Genomic DNA, 23,836 nt, shown 5'->3' with positions numbered 1-23,836 from the left:
GGTTTAACAACTGGACAGCCTTCCTTCCCTCAGTGTGTACGGGAGTGCACCCTTAAGTGCTTGGGTTAGTTATGTTTTCCATTTTAAGCAGCAATTAGCTTTTCATTTTAGATATTTTATGGCAGTCCATGTGTATCTTTCATTTGGAGCCTTAGCTTATCCAGCTAATAGCCAGCAATTTAGTTATATATGAAGCAGTAGCTCTGTGAAATACCGACGCAGCCTTGCACTAAATGACTTTGCAAAGCTAATGCTCAGACAACCTTCTCTTCGCATATAGAGCCTCATTTTCACTGCTGTCAGCCTGAGTGATATTTTAATTTTTCGGCCTCTTAGAAAACTTCAGTCTCTCATCCAGTAGATAAATGAACGAACCCCCAGGAAACACCGCAGCGTGTTTTTGTTGGGCAATGCAATAAATGCGGAGTTAATAAATGTCTGGTCCCATCAGGAGGAGGCGTGTGATGAGTAAATGATGGGAAAAAGGATTCGGGAAACAGGTGATCGGTCCAATCTAAGATGACCGACCATTTCTTAATAACCTGGCCCCCAGATGAACACAGAGGGCTTTCACCGGCCAAACTGCCGTTACCCACTGTAACCCAGAGCCGTTTGCATCCAGCATCCGACGGATTGAGTCAGTGGCATTTGGGGTTCACTGAGCAATAACCCACTGATTCCAGACCCAGACTGTCTCCTGGAGGGTTTGCTGTATCGTAATTTCCGTGACGAGGTGGGTTGGAAGAAGTGACGCTTTGGGGATTTAATTCGCATTACTAATTCCAGATTACAAGCCCTACATTCGTTTCTCCATTGTCTTTTAATGAATGCCTTATATGCGTCCCTTGAGATGTCTTCAAATCATGAAGGGTAGGGATCTCATTCATATTATTCCAGGGGTCTTATCTGTAGGGTGTGAGGCTGGTAAAGGAAACCCCCCGCACTCTCTGCAGACCCTTTCGTGTCAACGAGGTAGGATCTTGTCTACCAACTTCGGTGTAGTGTACTCTCCCAAGTGCTTAGTACAATGCTCTGCGCGTAGTAAACACTCAGGAAATGCCATTGGTTGGTGGATTGATTGCTTAGCAGATGGATCGTTGAGGCCGGCCCGCTAATTCCCTTACGTCTGAGGAGACCATCAGGAGAAATACTGGCTCGCTCAGAGCAGGGCGGGAGAGGCGTTACACCCCACTGCCTACCTTAGAATTGCTTTACAGATAATAATGTTGGTATTTGTTAAGTGCTTACTATGTGCAGAGCACTGTTCTAAGCGCTGGGGTAGATACAGGATAATCAGGTTGTCCCACATGAGGCTCACAGTTAATCCCCATTTTACAGATGAGGTAACTGAGGTGCAGAGAAGTTAAGTGACTTGCCCACAGTTACACAGCTGACAAGTGGCAGAGCCCTGAGTCGAACCCATGACCTCTGACTCCGAAGCCCAGGCTCTTTCCACTGAGCCACGCTGCTTCCTCGACAGATATGTCGAGGACAATCTCAGCTGGGAATAGGATGAATATATAAAATAGCCGAGACCTGTACAAGATCAAAGTAGCAGCGAAGCTTAGTGGCAAGAGCACGGGCTTGGGAGTCAGAGGCTGTGGGTTCTTATCCCGCCTCCACCACTGGTCTGCTCTGTGACCTTGGGCAAACCACTTAACTTCTCTGTGCCTCAGTTACCTCATCTGCCAAATGGGGATTGAGGCTGTGAACCCCACGTGGGACAACCTGATTACCTTGTATCTATCCCAGTGCTTAGAACAGTGCTCGGCACATAGTAATTTTTCTATGTCATTATTCGTAGTCATTATCATTATTATTATAAAATGGAAAATAAAAGAGGAAGGTTGTAACTTATAATGAAAGGATGAACGAAAGTCCCTCCTCCTTCTGCTGGGATACACCTTTATTTCTGAATCAAAGGGGCTTTTAAAACAATTGTCATCTCTGGATCACCTCCTTTCCCAAAAAGTAAGACTTGGGTTTCACAAGGAGCTTATCGCAGCATTGCTTCTTGGAAGAATCGGCCTCAGAACATTGCCCAGTGCATATTAGTAACTTGCAAAGTCAGCCTTTCAGGAATCCTCAATTTCTAGAACTGAGTGGCCCTATTTTCATGCCTACTTCATTCAGCTTCCCGTAACGTATTATTAAATGACTCGCGGTGCATAGAGAATGTGTTGGTTTATTGTCGTGTCATACTCTCCCAAGCGCTTAGTACTGTGCTCTGCACACAAGAAGTGCTCAGGAAATGCCATCGACTGACTTTAAAGATAATTTAACCTCCAATTTTATCATGTTCCAGATCTGCCTGAATCAGATTCAGCTCTGCATTTGATGAGTGAAACTGTTCATTCTGGCATCAGTTTTAAAGCATTCAGTTAAGCAGACTCTTAATCAACAATTACATAAGGGGGCTGGACAGAGGTGATAATGCAGAGCCCTTTGAGTGTACTGTGCCACATAGAAAATGTGCCATGGAGAATCAAGTATTCCAGTGTACTGCCTTCTGACTGAGAGCCATTATATCTGAAGCTTAGACTTTTCAGTGTATTCCCATTCACATGCATATTTCTGTGCAAAATCTTTCAAAGGGCCTTTCCTTTGAATTACAAAAAGATAAACATGTCTTTGAATTGAATAGGTGATCTTTTGCCATTTTTGAAATCTTCATTTTACTCCTTTCATATCTGAGAATTTAACCCTTAGATCGAGAACTGTGGCTTTCACATTCATCAGAGTGCCTTTATATGCAAAGCGAACACAAAAGAAAGCCAGGTTCCAGTTATTATTGCTTCCAAAACTGGACTCAAAGTGACTAAAGGAAATTAAAACTTGAGATAGGTGTTCCGTCTGAAAGTCACCCCTTGGAGATCTCAGCGTATTTATTAGATGACATTCATGTCACAAATCTCTGAGCCTGCAGTACAACAAAAGTCGAGGTGGCATGAATTGGTCCAGTAATTGAAAAGGCCTGTTTACGTACTCTGCATTTTTTGTTAAATATAGTATTATTAATTCTCTATTTTGTTAGGCTGCGATGAGATCAGATGAAGTCTGAGACTAAAGCATATTTGACTGTGAGGTCCGAGGCTTTTTCTGATGTTCTGTGAACACAGTTTTATCTTGGGTAGAGAATAGAGTTGCCTGTGTCCATTTTTCGGTCTTGAGTCATATCTTAATGGCATATTCTGTCATAGATGGGGAATTCAACCTCTGGAGATGGTCTTCCAAGATAGCAGGTGTAACATTGTAAATATTTCAACTGTAGGGACGACCCTACAGTCCAGAGCTAACCACATTATGCCATTTCTGAGCCAAAGGACCCCAGTCAGTATGGTGCCCGTTTAATATTATGGTCCATTAATTTTCAAGTTCACTGTTGGTTGAACTTATCCCCACAATATTATTCTCGATCTGTCATTAGGTCCCTGTGGAACATTCTTCCCCAACCCCCATTTGTAACTCAGAAGGCTCATTTTGAACACTCACTGTAGACATAAATTCCCTCTATTAGTTTGGGGATTCATTCATTAAATTATATTTATTGAGCACTTACTAAGCATTTGGAAAGTACAATTCAGCAATTCAGTTCAGCAATAGAGACGATCCCCGCCCACTCCGGGCTTACAGCCTAGAAGATGCAAAAGTTGCAGGGATTGGGGAGGCATGGTAGGGGACAGATGTAAAGACAGATTTGCATTTGAATTTGCACCTTTTATTCACCCTTCCTTCAGCCCCACAGCACTTACGTCTATATCCAGAATTTATATACATTAATGTTTGTCTTCCTGTCTAGACGGTGCCTTGTGGGCAGGGAACATGTTTGCCAACTCTGTTGTATTCTACTCTCCCAAGTGCTTACTACAGTGCTCTGCGCACACTACACTCTTAATAAATATCATTGATTCACTGAGTGTCTAGCATTTGCAGAGCACTGTACTAAGTCCTTGGGAGAGTGCCATAGAGGTAGAAGACATACTCTCTGCCCACAGAGTTGACCAAAATTGATGGGTAGGAAGGCACTAAATAATAACTAATGAGAGGAAGAAGTGTTCAAATAGTAGGCAGTGTGAATGATCACATACGTAAGTGTAACGAGAGGTTGAATGTAACAGTGCTGAGATAGTTTGGAGGATGTGGCCTGGGGAGAAAGGAAATCAATTAGGGAAAGCCTTCTGGAGGAGTTGATATTTCAGAAAGACTTTGAAGAAAGATTGAAGTATGGTTAGGTATATTTGCCTGGAGATGGCATTCCAGCCAGGAAGAAGGGAATGAGTCAGGGGTCAGAGGATGGAGTGTTGAAAACAAGGAACAGTGAGAAGAGAAGGTGGGTTGTGGTGTTGTGATAATAATAATAATTGTGATTTTCATAGTGGGCGGGGAATGTGACTACTATCTTTGCATTGTACTCTCACAGTCGCTTGGTACAGTACTCTGCACACAGTAACCTCTCAATAAGTACCGATGATGATCGCAGTTTTCGTTAGTACTTACTATGTGCCAAGCAACGTACTGGGCACTGGGGCAGATGCAAGAAAATCAGTTTGAACTCAGTTCCTGTTCCACATGGAAATCATAATCTACGTAGATGGGATAATTTAATAGTAGAAGAGAGTGGAAAGAAATGGGGGAGAGTGCTGGCCGAGTGCCTTAAAGCCAATGATCAGGCATTTCAGATTGATGTGGAAAAGAAAGGAATAGATTTTTGAGAAATGGAGAACGGTGGGCAGAGTGTCATTTTAGGAAGATAATTCTGAGCAGCAGAGGTTGTGTAGTCTGGAGACAGGAAAGGTTTGGAGGCAGGGATGTCAATGAGGAGGCTGGTAAAGTAGTCAAGCCAGGATATGTCTAGCACATGGAGCAGGGTGGGGCACATGTCTCTGGAGGGAATCTGGGAAATCCTGTGAAGGAAAAATGGAAACAATTTAGCAACAGGCTGAATATGAGAGTTAAAAGGGAATAAGGAATCCAGGAATAATGCCAAGGGACTTCCAAAATAGGGAGGACAGTGGACTTGTTAACAGTAATGGCAAAGTTAGATGGGGGCGAGGATCCTGATGAGAGGATGAGGGACTCTATGATCAATACACTCAACCAACAAACCAGAAAGCCTCAATTTTGGGTTGTTAATTTCCCGATTGGAAGCTCTCAGGTCTTCTCAGGAGATTCTAGGATGAGTGCAACTGAAAGTCCTGCACAAAAATGTGTGGACACTCCCACCACCAATGCCCCCATGGGGTTAGCACTTATACTTTGATCCCACATTCCAGTTTCTGCATTATTTTCTGGATCTGGGACAGTTCCATTTTGGCAAGACATCTATTTCGATGGTGGCAGACTCGCACTTTCTGTCATTTCAATCGTTGCTGGGTTCTACATAGATAATGTTTATTTTAGATGGGCTATTGACTCTGCATAATGCCAGTTCTGGAAATAGATCTGCAAATGTGATCCTGTCAGTGATGGTAAATTCAGCCAACGGTGAGGTTTCTCAGTGATTGCAGGTGCCATGAATGCAAGTGATGGTGGTGAGAGTCACAGTTATTAATAAACAAGTTGAAATCTGAATTCACAAAACAACTTTCCAAGATTCGTAATGAAGTTATTTGGAAATTTAAGAATGGGTTTTCTCACATCTACCTCTCAAAGCACCCTCTCTTGAAAGCTTTAACTTTCAAATTCATTGAAGTTCATTTGAATTGTTTCGTTCTTTACTTCAGAGGTGAGAGACCGTGTGGCCTAGTCATAGAGAGCAGAGGCCTAGGAATCAGGACCTTGGTTCTCATCCCAATTCTGCCGCTTACCTGCTGTGTGACCCCAGGCAAAGCACTGCTAGATTATAAGCACCTTGAGGGCAGGGATTGTGTCTCCCAACTCAATTAATAATAATAATTATTATATTATTAATAATAATTATTGTGGTATCTAAACACTTTTGTATTTCCTCAAGGACACTGTACAGGGCTTTGCATACAGTAAGCACTCAAATACAATTGATTGATTCTCTGTGCCTCAGTTTCCTCATCTCCAAATTGGAGATTAAAATAGCTGTTCTCCCACTTACTTGGATTATGATCCTTATCTTTATTCTACCCCAGTGCTCAGTATAGTGCTTGGCACAAAGTAAGCATTGAACAAATACCACTAGTCTTAAAATCCTCAACTGTTTTCTGTGAAAAGTCCATATTCTCCATTAAAGCACATGAATGTTATTACTGGGTCAGACCAATGGCTCATTCAACCCAGGAGACTGAATCCACCACTGGCAACAGGATACTTGGAGAAAGGGTAATGGCCTCCCTTGTTGACATCCATCTAATAGGTTGATCTAGCGTTGGATTAATCTATGAACCTTATTTTTTCCTTTCCATCCTTTACTTTCCCTCTAAATAACCACTGTGGATGGTTCTCTCCCACCACACCCCATCTATGACTATGCCCAAACCTTTCTTGAGCCTTCAAATAACTTTCAACCCAAACAGCCTTCTGAGATAACGAATTTCCTATGCGTGCGACCCACTGGGTGAAAGCCTGAGTTTGCTTGAGGTAAAAGAGAACTGAAATTGAGGTTAGACATTCGATGTAGAGAAAATGTTCCTGAATGTCAAAAACTACAGCTGATAAAGACAGGTTTGGGGAACAGATAGGATCAAGGGATCCGTGGCTTCAGACACACTGGATATCTTTGCTTTATTATAAGCCTCACATTGGACATATGCACCCCAACCTTCCACTCCGTGTTCTCTCCTCTTGCTAGAAAATCCAAAAACACCCCTTGACCCTACTTTCCTTCCCATTTTTACAAATTGCTCATTAACCTTCTACTTAGGAGCAGTAATTAGAGTCATGAGAATAATGTGGAGCACTGGACAGATCTTAGCAGCATGAAAATGCAGTGGAAGAGGTGCCGGGGAGATTCTGGACAGCTTGAATCAGTAGCGAAATCAGTAACCACTGATTTGAGGCCCTGAAAATCATGATTGCTGGAAATGATGCCAGAATGGAGCACAGAATATCACGTGTGGTATACAGAGATGTGACTAGCCCTTTTGAGGTTGATGAAGCAGCATGGCTTAGTGTAAAGATCATGGGCTTGGGAGTCAGGGGCCGGGGTTCTGATCCCGGCTCCACCACTTGTCAGCTGTGTGACTTTGGGTAAATCACTTAACTTCTCTGTCCCTCAGTGACCTCACCTGTAAAATGGGGATTAAGACTGTGAGCCCCACGTGGGACAACCTGATAAGCTTGTATCTATCCCAGCACTTAGAACAGTGCTTGGCACATAGTAAACACTATAATACCATTATTATTATTATGAAGGAAGCTTGCATCAATAAAAGAGAAAGTTCACTTTTAAGCCATTTTATTGAAGTAGTTAGTAGTTGAATTGTTTCCTGGGGTAGATAAATGTTAGTATGTGGCATATATGTTATATAAACATCTCCAGCTATAGTTCTGGATCATTTACATTTTTACATTAAAGAGATTCAGTCCCAAAGGGGCTTAAAATGGAGCCGCAGGTGTGTGGTTTGGGATCTGGGGGAAGTAATGCCTGGAAGGTGGATCCCATTAACTCCTCGGATGGGTGGGTCTTTCAAGTATGTCAAATCCCATATTTTCGTGGCTAAAGAAAATATATGTCAGTATCTGTTTTGAAGCCTCAAGGTTATTTGTAGTGAATTGTGAGTGGCTTAAAGTACAAATTGTTTCGATAGTAGGGTAGAATAAGACTGTTGCTTCCTTTATACGAATCACTATTGTACTTGGCTTTCTTTTGGTCTTCCAGCTGCAGAGGAGTCTGTGAGCTTGTCTCACTGTATGTCTGTTACGTCTACATAGCACCTTTCTTCAAAGATTATATGAGACGAGCTGCGGAATAAAACGGAGCGAAAACCTGGGATGTGAAGTCAGTACGAGTGGTGCTTCCTAAATAGAGTCATCTGGCGGGTGTTCTGTGTAACAAACGTGGTGACAGCTCATTGAACACCTTAGAAATAAGACTTGTGACATTGACAGTGGAGCGTACCACGTCACAAAGTCCTCAAGAGATTAGAGGGTTTCATGCTCTGGTAGCATGCAGTAATTTAAGAGTTACCATCCAGGTACTCAAGTAATTATGGTACATCCTTGGGATAACTCTTAGGGTAGCTGTGAAATTGCTTCGTCTCAACGCCGTAGATGAAACACCCAAGACCCAGGGCTATGTCGAAAATAGAAAGTGGATATGAAGGAAGATCAAAAAGTAGGGGCGGTTGGGGGAGTATCACGGGGAAAAACAAACACACAAAACAGAAAGATCTGCAACTAGGTTGTCATCGATTTTTGTCGAGTTTAAAATGTTCTGCAGTTTACGACACCGAAAACATATTGGCAAAGTTCGCAAAGCTTCAGGAGTGGCAGTAAGAAACATGAGCCTCTTGTCTGGAGTGAGGAAGGAGAGCTAATAGAGCTCTGAATGGGGCAGTTCTGGGATGTCATCTGGTCCAGACTTCTGCCCTCTCTAGCCCGAGCCCGATGAGAAGTGAAAAACTGGGGCTTTTCAAATAATTTACTTGCTAGCAGGGCCAATAAATAAAAGACCTAAAGCTCCTCCAGTGTAGAGAGAACAGCATGGCTTAGTGGGCAGAGCACGGGCCTGGGAGTCAGAAAGACCTGTTCTCTACACATAATAAGCACTCAGTAAATGCGATCGATTGATTGATTATCCTTCACTTACAGCAGGGCGCAGTTTATCAGGAAGATGCGTGTGATCCATCTAAACTCACCTGACATGGGCCCTGTCCCATCCTCACAGGGGTGGACCACATTTGACTCGGGCAAATCTTAAAGCACTACACTTAAGGTTCTCGGAGAAGAGACGATTTAAGAGTTGGATGGCGTGGAGGGGTGTTTATGGTTGTTCCCCCCCAGTGTTCACCTGTACCTATAGCAAGTAATATTGCGAATTGTTTTGTCTCAGCAAGAATTGTGGAGAAACCTGTCACAAGCAACTGCACAGTAATCTAGTGTCTTGGAGAAGTCCAATGTGTTTAGGGAGATGATAGCATGCCTAAGAAAAGATCCACCTTATACCTCACAAAGCAAAAAGACAGCACATATTGAAAAGATAGGACACTTCTGTTTTGTTTTTAAATGCCTGGGGCTGTGGGAACAGGAATAAGAATCAGTGGCCAGGCTTACCCACCATAAATCCCATCTAACTGGTTTATGCAGCACCGTTAACACCCCCTTCAATTATTGTAGAACAAATACTATGTGCAGAACACTCTATTAGTGATTATGGAAAACACAGAAAAAGTATAAGGCCCAGCCCTGCCCTTGAGGAACTTGCAACCAAATGGTGGACGAGCACACATAAATAAATACATGCACAATAGTTAAGAGAACACGAGAATAAATGTTTTAAATCTAGCACTTGTGGGAAAAAAAATGGATAAATGCCAAAAGATATGTGACTGCTGACACGGCTCTGAGGGGATGGCATCACCTCAAATGTTAGCAGTCCAGACTATAAACTCACTGTGGGCAGAAAACGTGTATACCAACTCTTATATTGTACTCTCCTGAGCACTTAATACAGGGCTCTGCACACAGAAGCACTCAAAAAAACACAATTGATTGATAAAGGTTATGAGGTTGTGGTGGTAGAGAAAATAATTAAATATCCTGTCCAGAGCACATGTGCAGTTTGTATTTTTTGCATCTTCACTCTCTTCTGGGGTGTCTCATTAATATTGTAAATATTCTTCCATTGTTTGTGACTTGGAAAATATTTAACATTTAGAATTTGCTGTAGGCATCCAAAATACAATTCTATATGGTCGACTGCAAACTCCGACCTATTGGTCAAAACTTGTTTCATTCAAGAACCGTAACTTAGATTTTTCTTTATTGTGTCTTTTCTCAAGTCATCCTGATAGGTCTCAGAAGTACTCTGTGGAATGGGAGGAGAAAGGTTATTTTTGCCTCGAGATTGTATCATGGTGCTTGTCTCCTAATTGGTTTGGGCATCCTGCTGCTTAATACCTGACACTTAACCCTTCTCCAATCTAACAGGGTTCTGTGGACTCTCTAGAGTTTCACAAGAGGTTCTCAGGGAGGCAGAAGAAGTTTGGGGAAATGAACAGGTCCTCAATGATGTTTATCAGTCAGTCGCCTAATAAGAGAAGTTTCTAAAGTGACTGAATAGAACTAGAAATGCTAGAAGAAAATTCCAAGTGGGTTTTTCCCCCCTCGCATGAAATATGTTGAAGATGGAGCGAAAGGAAAATTGTAAAGAAATTATTAATATTGTTTAGATGTACAAGTGACACCAGGACTTTGAAGAAATGCAGCATTTAAGAGAGAAGAGGTGATGACAGGAGTAAGGCACTGCTTTTTTTAAAAAAAAAAAAAATCATTCTTGGTCTTAGCGTGCAAAAGAAATAATGGGGAGGGCCGAGCATTGAAATCTGACCAGTGAAGGTGGATCACAGCTACAAAGGAAAGGAACCGTACTGCTGTGTCATCGCATTTAATTTTAGTAAATACTGTTTTAAGTGCCGAGAATCCAAAGCACTTTAATGAATATCTATATGATGGTTGGTGTATACTTATCCAGGAACAACTACAAAGGAAAGCATCTCTATTGCTGTGTCATTGCCGACAGTAGGGTAAGCGAAATATTGTACAATTAAGCATTTTGCGGATGACACCCAGTGGATGACATCCGGTGGCAGAGCCAGGATTAAGTCTGGTTCTCCTGATTGTATCCCATTGTTCTTCCCACTGGAGTTGGAAAGATATTGTACACCCTGGGAAGAGCAGGTGAGGAAGGTGGTGGAGGAGCAAAGGGAGAATCTGCCTGACTTAATCCAGTAAATACTGGGTAAATGCAGAGAATAGAAAGCACTTTAAGGAGTATCTAAAGTTTTTGAAGATATTTGGTGTGTACTTGTCCAGGGACTCCCTTATGGTTGGTCAGTGTTGGTTCACGTTTAGTGATTGTTGCATTGGTATTTTGCTATAACCATCTGGGCATCTCCTTGGGCAGATTCCTCTCTGCCTCCTAAATTCTCTCTAGCTTTACTTGGAAAGGAGCCCATAAGGACTTCGAGATGTCCCTCTTTAGGCAGAGTGAGCATGAATTTGGGGGTTCCGTCCTGCCACCCAGAAAAAATTGCAGAAGGACAATCACGTATATCCATTTTCCCAAGAGAAAAGTCTTTATGGGGTAGAAGATAGGGTGCAGATAGAGGGAAGGAAGACCAGTTATGTCGGTTAAATTAAACATCTCCTTCTTAAGCCGCTATATTTCATTTTTGCTGTAGGGAAATAGAGGGGAAAGTAACGACGTCAGCAATCTGGCCTAGTTGCTTGCCTGATTTCACCCAATCTGGGCAGCCAGGAACACAGCTTCCCCACGCCTACCCTTCCACCAGCCTGTCCAGCTCTATTATCTTCCGCAACTACCCAAATCGTCAGGGGGATAAAGGGACCAGAATGGGGAATGGTAAACATGAAATGCAATTGGACAATAAGGTGTCTGTGTTGACAGCCAGCCTTTATGGGCTTCGGAGGCAATTCCAGGCTCCAAAAAATATTATCTTCGTTTGCATCAATTGGTCCCAAGTTCATGTTGGCTTTGTGACAGTTGTTAAGTTGTCCCTTGCTGACTCATACCATAGACCTTCCTCCAAACAGACCTGTCCCTTGCAGACTTAGCCTAACAGCTGATCGAGTACTTTTATGGATGAAAAGTCAGTTACATTTGGAGGCACATCCAATCTTTTTTGGTTTTTCGAGTAGCATTTCATAATTCTACAAGATTGTAATAATTAATAATAATAATAATAATGGTATTTGTTAAGTGCTTACTATGTGCAGAGCACTGTTCTAAGCGCTGGAGTAGATACAGGGTAATCAGATTGTCCCTCGTGGGGTTCACATTTTTTATCCCCATTTTTACAGATAAGGTAACTGAGGCACAGAGAAGTTAAGTGACTTGCCCAAGGTCATACAGCAGACAAGTGGCAGAGCCAGGATTAGAACCCACGACCTCTGACTCCCAAGCCCGTGCTCTTTCCACTAAGCCACGCTGCTTATGGTATTTTAGTGACTAGAAAGTGTTAGTGCATTACCTTAAAGAGCTTAACTTTACCCAGCAAGAAATCTACCCATTAATCTGGCCATATTTTCTACAGTAATCCTGCTTCTTCACCCCTCTGCCCACTACCCAGCCACAGCTCCTCACACAGAAACACACATGCACTTCTTGGAAGGAAGGTTATAAATTTTATTTTTGATCAGACAGGCTGACATTTATTAAACATAGGTGTGCACAAAAGTGTCTTGCATTTACACCGAAAGTGTGTGTGTGTGTGTGTGTGTGTGTCTGGAGAGGGAGCAGGTGGGGAATGCTGCAGATATATATATTTATGTTTGTAGATTGAAATAGCCTTGTGCCATTCAGATAAATTTTCCTTTTTAAAGTGGAAGCCAATCATCAGATAATAAGGTGAAGTAACCCTTGCACTAGGAGGGGTTACTTACAGTATGAGCCCCTTGAAAGACAAGGACTGTGTCTGACCTGATTAACTTGTATCGTCCCCCAGCACTTAGGGTATTTGTTGAATGCTTACTATTTGTTGAGTACTGTTTTAAGAGTAAAAATAATAATAATTAGGGTTATCATACAGCAAGAAGCAGTGCAGCCTAGTACATACAGCACAGGCCTGGGAGTCAGAAAGACCTGGCTGCCGTGAAACTTTGCTCAAGTCACTTCCATTCTCTGTGCCTCAGTCACCTCATCTGTAAAATGGGGAATACGACTCTGAACCTTATGAGGAACATAGACAGTGTCCATCCTGATTACCTTATATCTACCCCTGCCTTTAGTACAGTGCCTGGCATAAAATGCCATAAAAAGAGGGTGGATCTTCAAAATATCAACAGCGATTATAATGTTAATGCTAAGGGTGAGAAAGCCTTGCTTGAGAGCTCATAGGAGTCACATCTGAAGCCTGCCTGTTGTGCTGACAGTTGGGATCAAAACTGGCTTCCACCTGGTGTTCGCTTTCCCCTGACAATCTTAGTAGAACTGTTATGAATGTCGAGTGGCTATTGGCAGGGGAGCCCATCGGTTCTCTTTCTTGGTCTCCGCTGAGAGAGGAACAGTCAGGCTCTCGTATGTTGAATAGTGTCTCCGTCATGTATGTAGTAAATGGATGGACCCTTGTATAATGGATTCTATGCAAGATGTGACCAGGACCTTGTTGGCGGATTCTGTCTTATGACCTTTCAGATTTGCGTTTAAGTTGTAAGAGAGAATTGAAGCATAAGATCTAGAATGAAGGAACAAGATAGATCGTTCCCCTACTAGACTTTTAAGTTGCTGGAGTGCAGGGGTGGCAGCTAATTAGCTCTCTTATACTCCCAACACTTAGTACGGTGTTCTGTCCACAGTCAGTGTTCAATAAATACTATTAATTGATTGATGGAGGATGCCCGTTGTGGGCAGGAGCATGATTTTGTTTTCTTTTATCAGAAGTGACACTTGAAAATAGTTGCTTTCTAGATTTAGGAAATGGATGTCTGGGGGAGAGGGGCCCGGGAGGCTTGGATGCCACAAGGGAGGTTCTGTCTGACTCCCGGGGTATGTAATAAGACCTTTCTCTCGACTATAAGCTATAAGATGTGATCCTTGCCCAAAAGGGATCACATCTACCACCTCTATTGTACTGAACTTTCCCGAGCTTTTAATACAGTACTCTGCACACAGTAAGTGCACAGTAAATGCTATTGATTGATTCAGGTGTGCAACACGGGCACATTTTTCAGGCTCAGATTTTTTAGTCTGATTAAAAAATTTTCAGGCTTGGGGAAAATTTTTAGGCTTGGGGAAAAAAAACAAGATTTTTAGGCTTGGGGAAAATGGCAGGATTCACCACATTTGGGTCTGCCGCATGTTATTATTGATTCTTATGCTCCCTTGACAAAAACCTACATCCTGGATTCCTCATTCCTTTGTCGTCTTATGCCATCGAGTCGTTTCCGGCCCGTAACGACACCACGGACACGTCTCTTCCAGAATGCCCCGCTCTCCATCTGCAATCGTTGTGGTAGTGGATCCAGAGAGTTTTCTTGGTAAAAATCCAGAAGTGGTTTACTATTGCCGCCTTCCGCACGGTCAGCTCGAGTCTCTGCCCTCGACTCGCTCCCATGCCGCTGCTGCCCAGCATGGGTGAATTTTGACTTGCGGCAGATTGCCTTCCACTCGCTAGCCACTGCCCAAGCTGGGAATGGAATGGGTAGGTCTCTGCCTGACTCTCCCTCCCATAGCCGAGACTGGTGGAGGACTGGAAACTCTCCAGGTGCAACCCCGAAGGGCCTCCTTCCTTTGGGGACCTCTGAATCCTTGTGGACTGGAGTCATGAAATAAAAGTATGAAGTTGAATGGTAAAAGTCATTAGGGAAGCTTGGGTTTCCTACTAAGAGGTACGTGGTTAGCCATAAACTGTGTAATTTGGTGCAAAGGGTTATCTTTATGTGTGCACTATACACTTACAGTTGTGGGTCCCATAAGGCCATTTCAGCCTTGCAGGCAAACTTTACCGGCAGTGGTGTTAGCTTTGAGGACAAACAGCATTGATATAAGCAGGTGATTCAGTGACCAATTAGCCATTAATCAGGAACAAGTAGCAGGCAGGCCAAATTTCTTTCAGGATATTTTGTAAAAATATCTTCTCATATATAAGTGACCTTAAGCTAATTGGAAGATTTTTCCCTGGGCTGGAGCTGGTCCCCAGGTTAAGATATGTTAATGTCAGGGAACTGCCAAGGGAAAGCTACATACTGTTTCCAAGACTCCGAAACTACAATCCGTTCTTAGAAAATGCTAGCAAAAAAAGGCATAGGTACCTATAGGGAGCTTCTGCATCTGGGGGGCATCGCAGGAAACTGAACAGATACTAGGCCTGGAAATTGGGTTTAGAACCAAGACTAGGGAAAAGGCTAGCTAGGAGGAAGGCAGTAAATCTTGTATTTGGGGCCATATGGAAAGCAGAGGAGCTTGATGAAACTGCCTGGCAGAGCACATGTTGAACAGAAGATCTGGGGAAAATGATGGTTTAAATTTGACCTGAGTGGCTTTCTGCTCCTTTTGCCCAGTACTAATGCTCGTTAAATAAATATTGAGTATTTTTTTCCTTTTCCTCGTTTTAAATCAAAGTTGCTTTCTGGCTGTTTCCTAACTCATGTTTTCCATATTTTATATAAAAGGAAACATCTACAGAGGGTGGTGTGATGGGTGTTTCTAACTGGACCACAGTGAGAGGGAGTTCATTTCAGATATAAGGCTGCCGCTGTGGTGGTTGATTTTAAAGTCTTGCAAGAAGCAGCATAGTCTAGTAGTTAGAGCATGGACCTAGGACTAAGAAGAAACTGGGTTCTAATCCTGCTCCACCACTTGTTCCTCTGTGTGACCTTCTGCAAGTCACTTAACTTCTCTGTGCCTGTTACCTTGTCTCTAAAAGGGGAATTAAGACTGTGAGCCATATGTGGGACATGGACTGTGTCCAACCTGATTAGCTTGTATCTACCTCAGGGCTTAGTTCAATTCTTGGTACGTAGTAAGCACATAACAAATACCACAAATAAAAGTCACCAGAACATCTTGTGCCTTTGGGATATAAATGCTTCTTATAGCTGAGTGAAAAACTAAGTATGCTTATTTATAAAATAGTTGATTTTTCCAATATGAGGAAGATCCTGGTGTTTATGGCCATAAGTGACGTCCTGCATAATTAGGAAAGCCCTGAAGTGGCTAAGGTACAAGTTGAGACATCGGAGTTAGTACCTTGGGTCAATTCCCCAACTTTCTGCACACACCCAGTTGTCCTTTAACATAGAAGATGTGTTCTTCCAAGACCCCTCGTTAAGGAAAACCCATGCCGTAATACTGATCGTGTCCGATACTATGGCATGCCATTTCCGAGCAGGCCTACCTCGTCAAACGAGTGTTCTCCAATGTCCTAAAACCGTTCTATCCAAAATTCACCATGAAAAAGTGCATTATGGCAGAACCGAATCTCTTGAGGCAGCAGATGGACATGGCCACATCTCAGTGCCACTGCTCCCACGGTTACTGTGAGTGGAGCAAATAAAGATAAAATTTAATTGAAATCGGCAAGAAATTGTGGGAAGAAATGACATCCCAAGCAATACCTTGGCTCGATCACAACTTTGGACACCTCCTCGGTCCCTTAAAGATATTTGGTCTGCAGGCTATTCTAGGGTTAATTTAATAGTTTGTTCAATGTGTGCTTTTTCATTATCTTTTATCCAGGCCTTTAACCCATCATTAGTGAGGCTCATCGACATTTTAGATGGGTTTTGCCTCGGCAGTTTTGGTTCCACTGGCAGGTGCTCACAATTAAACAAGGCTCCGGCATGAAGTGCCGAGCCATTCTCCTGGCATCTCAGTGACTGGCTGGTTGAGGGGACGTATACTCACTTCCAAAGACAGCAATTTTTGGCTTCTAGGTCTTCACCCCCAGTTTGGAGAAGGGTTTATAGGTCCCATGCTGCTGAAATAGGCCACTGGTTGCCTCTTATCCTTTCTCTGCCTCTCCCTAAATCTTCCCTGTGCAGTCCTAACTCTGCCGCAGAAAGCTGTTGGAAGGGTCCCTGAGACAGCGTGTGAGTCTCTGGAATTATAGTCCGGGCTCCCCTACCTAAAAGAGGGACCCTGGTAACCCCCGCATCGGAACCCCAAGGAGGATCAGCTGCAGGTCAAAACGTAACGCCTAACCTAGTGGAAAAGATATGGGATCGAGAGTCAGTCTGCTATGTGACCTTGGGCGAGCCACTTATCCTCTATTGGCCTCTGTTTCAAAAATGCTGTTGATTTTGTTCCTTGCCCTCAAAGATCTTATATTCTAAGAGGGCACTGAGGGGCTACTGGACCAAGCATAGGTCTTAGGAAACAGAGAACAGTCGGTGGAAGCAGGAGCAGAAATCTGAGACATTCTGCGGTCCCAAAGGGAGCAATGCAGCTCGCACTGCTGCCGTTCGTAGGTTTGGCACGATGTTTTGGAGATTCCTGTTTTGCCTCCATCCCAAGCTTTGACAGGCATGATCCAAGATTGGCACAGAAGTCGTGGGAGCTTTGATCTGATGGCATTGCCTGCAATTTAGTCAGGACTGCACCCTTAAAGTGCCTGACATGGATAACTGATATCTAAATACAAAGTTTAGACCAAGTTCATTTTCTAAGCCTCATTGGTCCTCAGTGCCATACTAGCCTTCATTTTTGTTTTCTGGTGTTTATTATGTTCCAAGACCCATATTTAAAGCTTTATTGTTCAGTTAAAGGTGTTCTTTTGAAAAAGACACTTCCCCTAAGGTAACAAGAACCCGGAAAAATGCTTGACTTATTCCATTCAGTCCCAGTCTGAAGCCACCTAAATGCTAATAGTTTGAAAGAAGTCTTTTTATGTTTCTTTCGAGTTGACTTATTGGACTATTTTATCCTTTGGAATGATGGTTTCTTTTATTCTTTTATGGGAAATAATGTGTTGGGTGCTTTCTCCCCCTCCCCCCCCCCCCCCCCCCCGGTTGGCTGAAAGAGCTAAACTACAGACCCAAAACAAAATACCATTTTCTGTTTAGCGAGACAAAAGCTTTGACCTGAGAAATTGTCAAATGTGATTTCTATACTTTGCACTTGTCCCCGGAGCAACTTTTTTTTTAAATGCAGTAGTGGGAAGATTTTTGAATCGGAAGGGGAAAGGATTGTATGTCAAGAAGGTCATGATCAAAATAGTGTAAGGATCTCTCACTAGCCTAGACGGGGAATTACTAATAAGCGGAATATAAATAGTTGGCAAATATGAAGTGCAGTATTTCTATTTGCAAAGTGATAATCTGTTAAAAGACTAACGGGGAGAAGATCACTGGAATTGCACTAGCTCTCCTGACTTTTTACTCTTTGTTTAAGGTAGTCGTGTCAGGTTTGTCCTAGGTGATTTCAACATAAAGACAAGAAGAACCTTGAAGCATTGATGGGTTGCCTTCCGAAAAATATGAAGGACTTCTCACTCTAAATCCCTCAGGAAAAAATTGTTCTTTTCCCTTTATTTCTACATTTCATTTATTCCACACACCAAGAGCTTTTCAATAAAAACAAATCCTCCTGTTTTGTTTCTTGGTTTTGGTTTTTTTTGTTGTTGGTTTTGTGTTTTTTCTGTAAGAGGCCATTTTCTCTTTCTCGGCTATGTGCGTGGTAAAATAAACTACTAGCTGCATGACAATTGACTAAATTCTGTTTAATAGTTGCGTGACCTGTGTGTTAAGATTGAATTTGTTCAGGTGTGTTAAAGCCAAGATTTTTGAAAGAATAATTCAGTGACAAGGAGGAGGAACATGGCCTAGAGCACAGGCCTGAGAATCAGAAGGACCTGGGTTCTGATCCTGTCTCCGTCACTTGTCTGCTGTGTGACCATAGGCAAGTCACTTCTTTGTGCCTCAGTTGCCCCATATGTGAAATGGGGCTTAAGACTCTGAGCCTCTTGTGGCACAGGGACTGTATCCAACCTGATTAGCTTGTATCCACCCCAGTATTTAGTACAATGCCTGACTTGCGCGGACACACACACACACACACACACACACAGAGTAAGCACTAACAAATACCATTTTTAAAAAATTGAGAGGAGATATGTTCTTTTTGTATAGTATAATAATTATGATATTTGTTCGACACTATGTTTGCATCGTGTTTACTATGTTTGCATCATATATTTTGCACCAAGCATTTGACATTGGTGGCCAGATAGGTTTTGCTATATGTTGCAAAAAATGAAAGGACCCCTTCAAGTTTCACAGCCTTTTTGCCATAATGTTGTTCTTAAAGGCAGGCATCTTGTCAACTAATTCATGTATTCTCCCTGCTGCTTAGCATATCACTTTGCACAGAGTGAGCACTCAATAAATGCTGTTGATTGACTGATTGTTCCCCTGTTTTTTTCCATCAAGCTCTAGAAATAACTATATGTTGTAATGGAGTCCTGCTTTCAAGAAAGAGGTGTCCTCTCAGTTCTTACAATTCCGTGATTATTATTTAGTGTTTTTCGAGTGCCAACTTTGTTTTGTGTTATTAGGATTATAGATATTCATCTGATAATGCTCATTTTAAAAACTGCTTAAGTAAGATACCGGTTTACATTTTCTGTTCAACTTAATGTTTTTATGGTATTTGTTAAGTGCTTACTATCTGCCAGGCATTGTATTAAGCGCTGGGGTAGATAACAGCTAATCAGATTGGACACAATCCATATCCCACATGGGGATCCCCATTTTACAGATGAGGTAACTGAGGCACAGAGGAGTGCTTTGCCCAAGGTCACCCAACAGACAATTTTTACATGCCTTTCAAATGGTGAACTCTTCTGGCCAGCACAGAGTCCATTTTTGAAAATCCCCAAGCTCTGCCTTTTAAAAATACTTATTTGTTGCCCTTTTAAGTTGTGAAAGCCTACAGGGATACAGCTTTTATGTTTCAAGTTTCAGCCCACCAGTAGAGAATGCAATTATCCATTAGGCAATTCGGTGGCATTATAGATCTTCAACAGTAAATGTCTCAGATCCGAGGATTGCCTGTGGTATTTATAACTACGTACCCAAATTATTCAAAGGGAAAAAATCACAATGCAACTTGCCAACTTTTATCTGTTTACTAGCTAAGCTGCTATGTGTTAAGGAATATTGTTGGTGATAACTTCATGTTGCTGGGAGAGTGTGTACCATAATTTTGCCTCTTGGGACATATATATTTGCAACTTTATTTGTTAAGTCATACTGGCCTAAATATAAGAGGGAGGTGGGAGTATAAGGGATATAACCCTCTCACATTCCCCCTTCCAGTTTATCCCTATGCCACCTCTAGCGTTCCCATCCCCGAAGTACTTCCAAATCTCTCTGCCCACTTCAATAGCTAATTTCCCTCTTCTCCCGATCCACCTCCTGTGCCTTCAGCCATCTCCTTTTCCACTCAGCCTTCATTTTGATTCTTAAAAAGCATCACACCATACCTTCCCTCAATATGTTCTATTGCCGGTAGGTTTTTTTTGTTTTTTTTTGTTTTAAAAGGTAAAACCTAAGACTTTTTGTTTTCATGTGGCATTTTGGAACCAATTTTACTTATGTTTGTTCCTTTTACAAATCAGGAACTTTTCCTTTTGAGGAAGCAATTTTTTCGATTTCAGAAAAAAGTTCAGAGGGTGAGGAGGAAAAGAAATGGGGCCAGTGTTTGGTAACTTTTCATGCAGCTAAGGGTAGTGTGTCTTTATTTTATGTTAACATCCTAAAGAAAAGCTTGTAAAAAAGCAATAATAATTTTATCTGCATTGGCATTAAAATTCACAGAGGAGCTTGCTATTTCTTATAGGTCTTGCTTCTGCGCATCAGCCCACTTTAGATAGCTGACTGTTTCATTTAGATGATTCCGAGTTAGTAACTAGAATGGGGATTGCCCAAATCGGTTATTATCATGCGAAATGACTTTATTACGATAGCGCCTACAGGATGAGCTGGACGCCTCTGGAAAATCACCACTTAAAAGGAGAGAGAAAATGTTATTCAGGAAACTATTGCTCTGCTAGGAAGGACATTAATGGAGGTAGAGTAATGTAATGTCTAATTGACAGTGCAGTAAAGACATCTGAATAGTCTCTAATTAGTGTTATTCTGATTAGTAAATGGTCATTCTCCCACTCCCCTTCCCTTTTGCTGAGTGAATTTTTTTTTTAACATTTTGCCAAAGAGGAAGTCTTGCAAATAAAATCGAATGGAGAACATGAAGACAAGATAGACTCTATCTTAGAAGACAAATGGATTTTTGATAGTGGGACTCTCCAGTTGCATTAAAACCTTTCAGCATATAGAACAGTTCAGTTGATCACTCAAATGACAATTTTTAAAAAATGTAAAAAGAAGTACACTTGGAATATTGTCTTTGTGTCAAAAATGCACCTTCATGCTTGAAAATGATAAAAAATTACAATCGATCCTTACAACTGTTCTGTTCATCTTTATTGATCAGGTTCAAGAAAGATAAATCGCAGCCCAAATAAGATTATAGTAAATGTTAGCATTGTTGGGGACTGTGGGTTGATAGAGGGCCATTCATCATCTCAAATGGTGACCTGTCCATGCCTCACACCGTACTCAGTCGGCTGTCTAATCACATGCCTATTGATTTTATCTGCATCTAAGAAACCTGGATGTGACTGTCATTGGACAACCCAGATTGCTAAATGCAAAGGGGTCACTGGTGTGAAGAGGATTTCATTTTCATTTTCTTACTGGCCAACAATGATTTATTGAAAAACAAACCACCCCTAGTCGCACATGTGAAACCTCAATTCCTACACACCACCAGTGAATGATTGGGGCCGTATCATGATGGGGAAGGTGATAGCCTTGCATGGAGTGATCCACCTTTGTTCTTGTTGTTGTTGTCTTACACTGTCGAGTCGTGTCTGACCCGTAGCGACGCCATGGACACCTCTCTCTCAGAACACCCCACCTCCGTCTGCAATCGTTCTTGTAGTGTAACCGTAAACTTTTCTTGGTAAAAATGCAGAAGCGGTATATCATTCCCTCCTTCCGCACAGTCAACTTGAGTCTCCGCGCTAGACTCTCTCCCGTGACCTCGCTGCCCGGCACGGGGAGTTTTGACTTGTAGCAGATTGCCTTCCACTCGCTAGCCACTGCCTGAGCTAGGAACGGAATGAGTAGGCCTCTGCTTGACTCTCCCTCCCATAGTCGAGACTGGTAGACTACTGGAAACTCTCCAGGTGCCCATCCTCAGAGGTGAACCTTTGTTCTTGGTATTGTTGCATGTAGAGCAAGGTAATTCAACAAATATTAGCCCTCATTGGGGACCTCCAAGATGTGCTAGTTGCACAGCTTCCTATCCTATATATATCTGTAATTTATTTGTATCAAAGTCTGACTCCCCCTCTAGACTGGAATCTTGTGGCCAGGGAATGTGTCTGTCTTATTGTTATATTGTACTCTCCCAAGCACTTAATACAATGCTTTGCACAGTGTAAGCCCTCAGTACCACTGAACGATTGAATGAATGAACCACTGTGACTCAGCTAACTCCTTAGGAATTATAGAGGGGCTGCCAGTTGGATCTGTATAACCACATAAAGTTTGGTACCACATGCACACAGACTTTTGCGAGTCTGTTTCTACCTCTGCACGTACGGCTCCTGTTTCTCTGTCAGATCAGTATTCCAGCTCACTGCCCAATTGTGTAGGGAGGGAAGGGGAGTGAAGCTAGACTAAACATGCCTCAACCTGTAAAAGATGGGGACTATGTCTTCTCTGTTGTATTCTCCCAGGCGCACAGTAGGTACTCAGTATCAATCAGTACTTCCTATTGGACTGAGTACTCGATCGTATTGAGCGTTTACTGTGTGCAGAGCACTGAACTAAGCGCTTGGTTAAATGCTAGTGATTGACTGGTACCACCCTTTACAAGTTGTCAGCTGTCTCCAAGAGAAGGGAGCCTTTCCTATTCTTAAAAACCCTAGGCTTAATGCTCCATTTGATCCATCTTTCATTCAGTCATATTTATTGCACGTTTACTGTGTGCACAGTGTGCACTGCGTACTGTGTACTGTATTAAGCATCTGGGGGAGTACAGCATAACAATAAACAGACATATTTCATGCCCACAGGGAGCTTACAGTCTAGAAGGGGAGACAGACTTTATATAAAAAAAATGACAGATATGTACATAATTGGGTACGTAGGGCTCGGAGGAGGGAAGAACAAAGAGCAAGTCAGGGTGACTCAGAAGAGAGTGGGAGAAGAGGAAAGGAGGGCTTAGGGAAGGCCCCTTGGAGGAGATGTACCTTCAGTAAGGCTTTGGGTTGGGGACAGGGCAGGGGATTGTACTTGTCTGTTGGATTTGAGGAGGGAGGGAGTTCCAGGCCAGAGGGTGGACGAGGGTAAGGGGTCGGCGGCGAGATAAACGAGATCGAGTTGTACAGTAAAGAAGTTAGCATTAGAGGAAGCGGAGTGTGCGAGCTGGGTTGTAGTGGGAGAGTAGCGAGGTGCGGTAGGAAGGGACAAGTGACTGAATGCTTTAAAGCCGGTGGTGGGGAGTTTTTGTTTGATGTGGAGGTGGATGGGTAACTACCGAGCTTCTTGAGGAGTGGGGAAAATTTTTGTAGAAAAATGATCTGGGCAGCAGAGTGAAGTCTGAACTGAAGTGGGGAGAGACAGGAGGCTGGAAGGTCAGCAGGAGGCTGATGCAGTAATCCAGGTGGGATAGGATGAGTGATTGTATTAACATGGAAGCAGTATGGATGAAGAGGGAAGGGTGGAATTTAGTGATGTTGTAAAGGTGGGACCGACAGGGTTTAGTGATGGGTTGAATATGAGAGAGAAGTCAAGGGTAACGCCAAGGTTACAGGCTTGTGAGACAGGAAGGATGGTGGTGCTGTCTTTAGCGATGAGAAAGTCAAGGGGCAAGGACAGGGTTTGGGTGGGAAGATGATGAGTTCTGTTTTGGACATGTTAAGCTTGAGGGGATGGGAGGACATCCAAGTAGAGATGACCCGAAGGCAGGAGGAGATGCCAGACAGCAGAAAGGGAGAGAGATTCTGGCCGGAGATATAGATTTGAGTGTCATCCACATAAAGGTAGTACTTGAAGCTGTGGGAGTGAATGGGTTCTCCAAGGGAATGGGTATAGATAGAGAATAGAAGGGAACCCAGAAGTGAAACTTGAAAGACCCCCACAGTTAAGGGGTGAGAGACAGAGGAGGAGCCCGCAA

The 23,836-nt window shown here is 42.7% G+C and overlaps 1 protein-coding gene and 2 non-coding genes across 5 annotated transcripts in view; 1 reads left to right on the top strand and 2 right to left on the bottom strand.

Annotated features, from left to right (window-relative positions):
- CHCHD3 (coiled-coil-helix-coiled-coil-helix domain containing 3) overlaps positions 1 to 23,836 on the top strand; it is a 203,986-nt gene that overhangs the window by 131,164 nt on the left and 48,986 nt on the right. The window lies entirely within an intron of this gene.
- Positions 14,235 to 14,371, bottom strand: LOC114814899. The gene has a single exon (XR_003762695.1). It is a non-coding gene; the product is annotated as a small nucleolar RNA SNORA7 (small nucleolar RNA).
- On the bottom strand, positions 21,720 to 21,858 carry LOC114814862. Its single transcript, XR_003762658.1, has one exon. It is a non-coding gene; the product is annotated as a small nucleolar RNA SNORA7 (small nucleolar RNA).

Source organism: Ornithorhynchus anatinus, chromosome 10 (genome assembly GCF_004115215.2).
Source record: "Ornithorhynchus anatinus isolate Pmale09 chromosome 10, mOrnAna1.pri.v4, whole genome shotgun sequence".
NCBI lineage: Eukaryota > Metazoa > Chordata > Mammalia > Monotremata > Ornithorhynchidae > Ornithorhynchus > Ornithorhynchus anatinus.
Note: the sequence above shows the minus strand (reverse complement) of the source record. Positions and strands in the feature narration are given on the sequence as shown.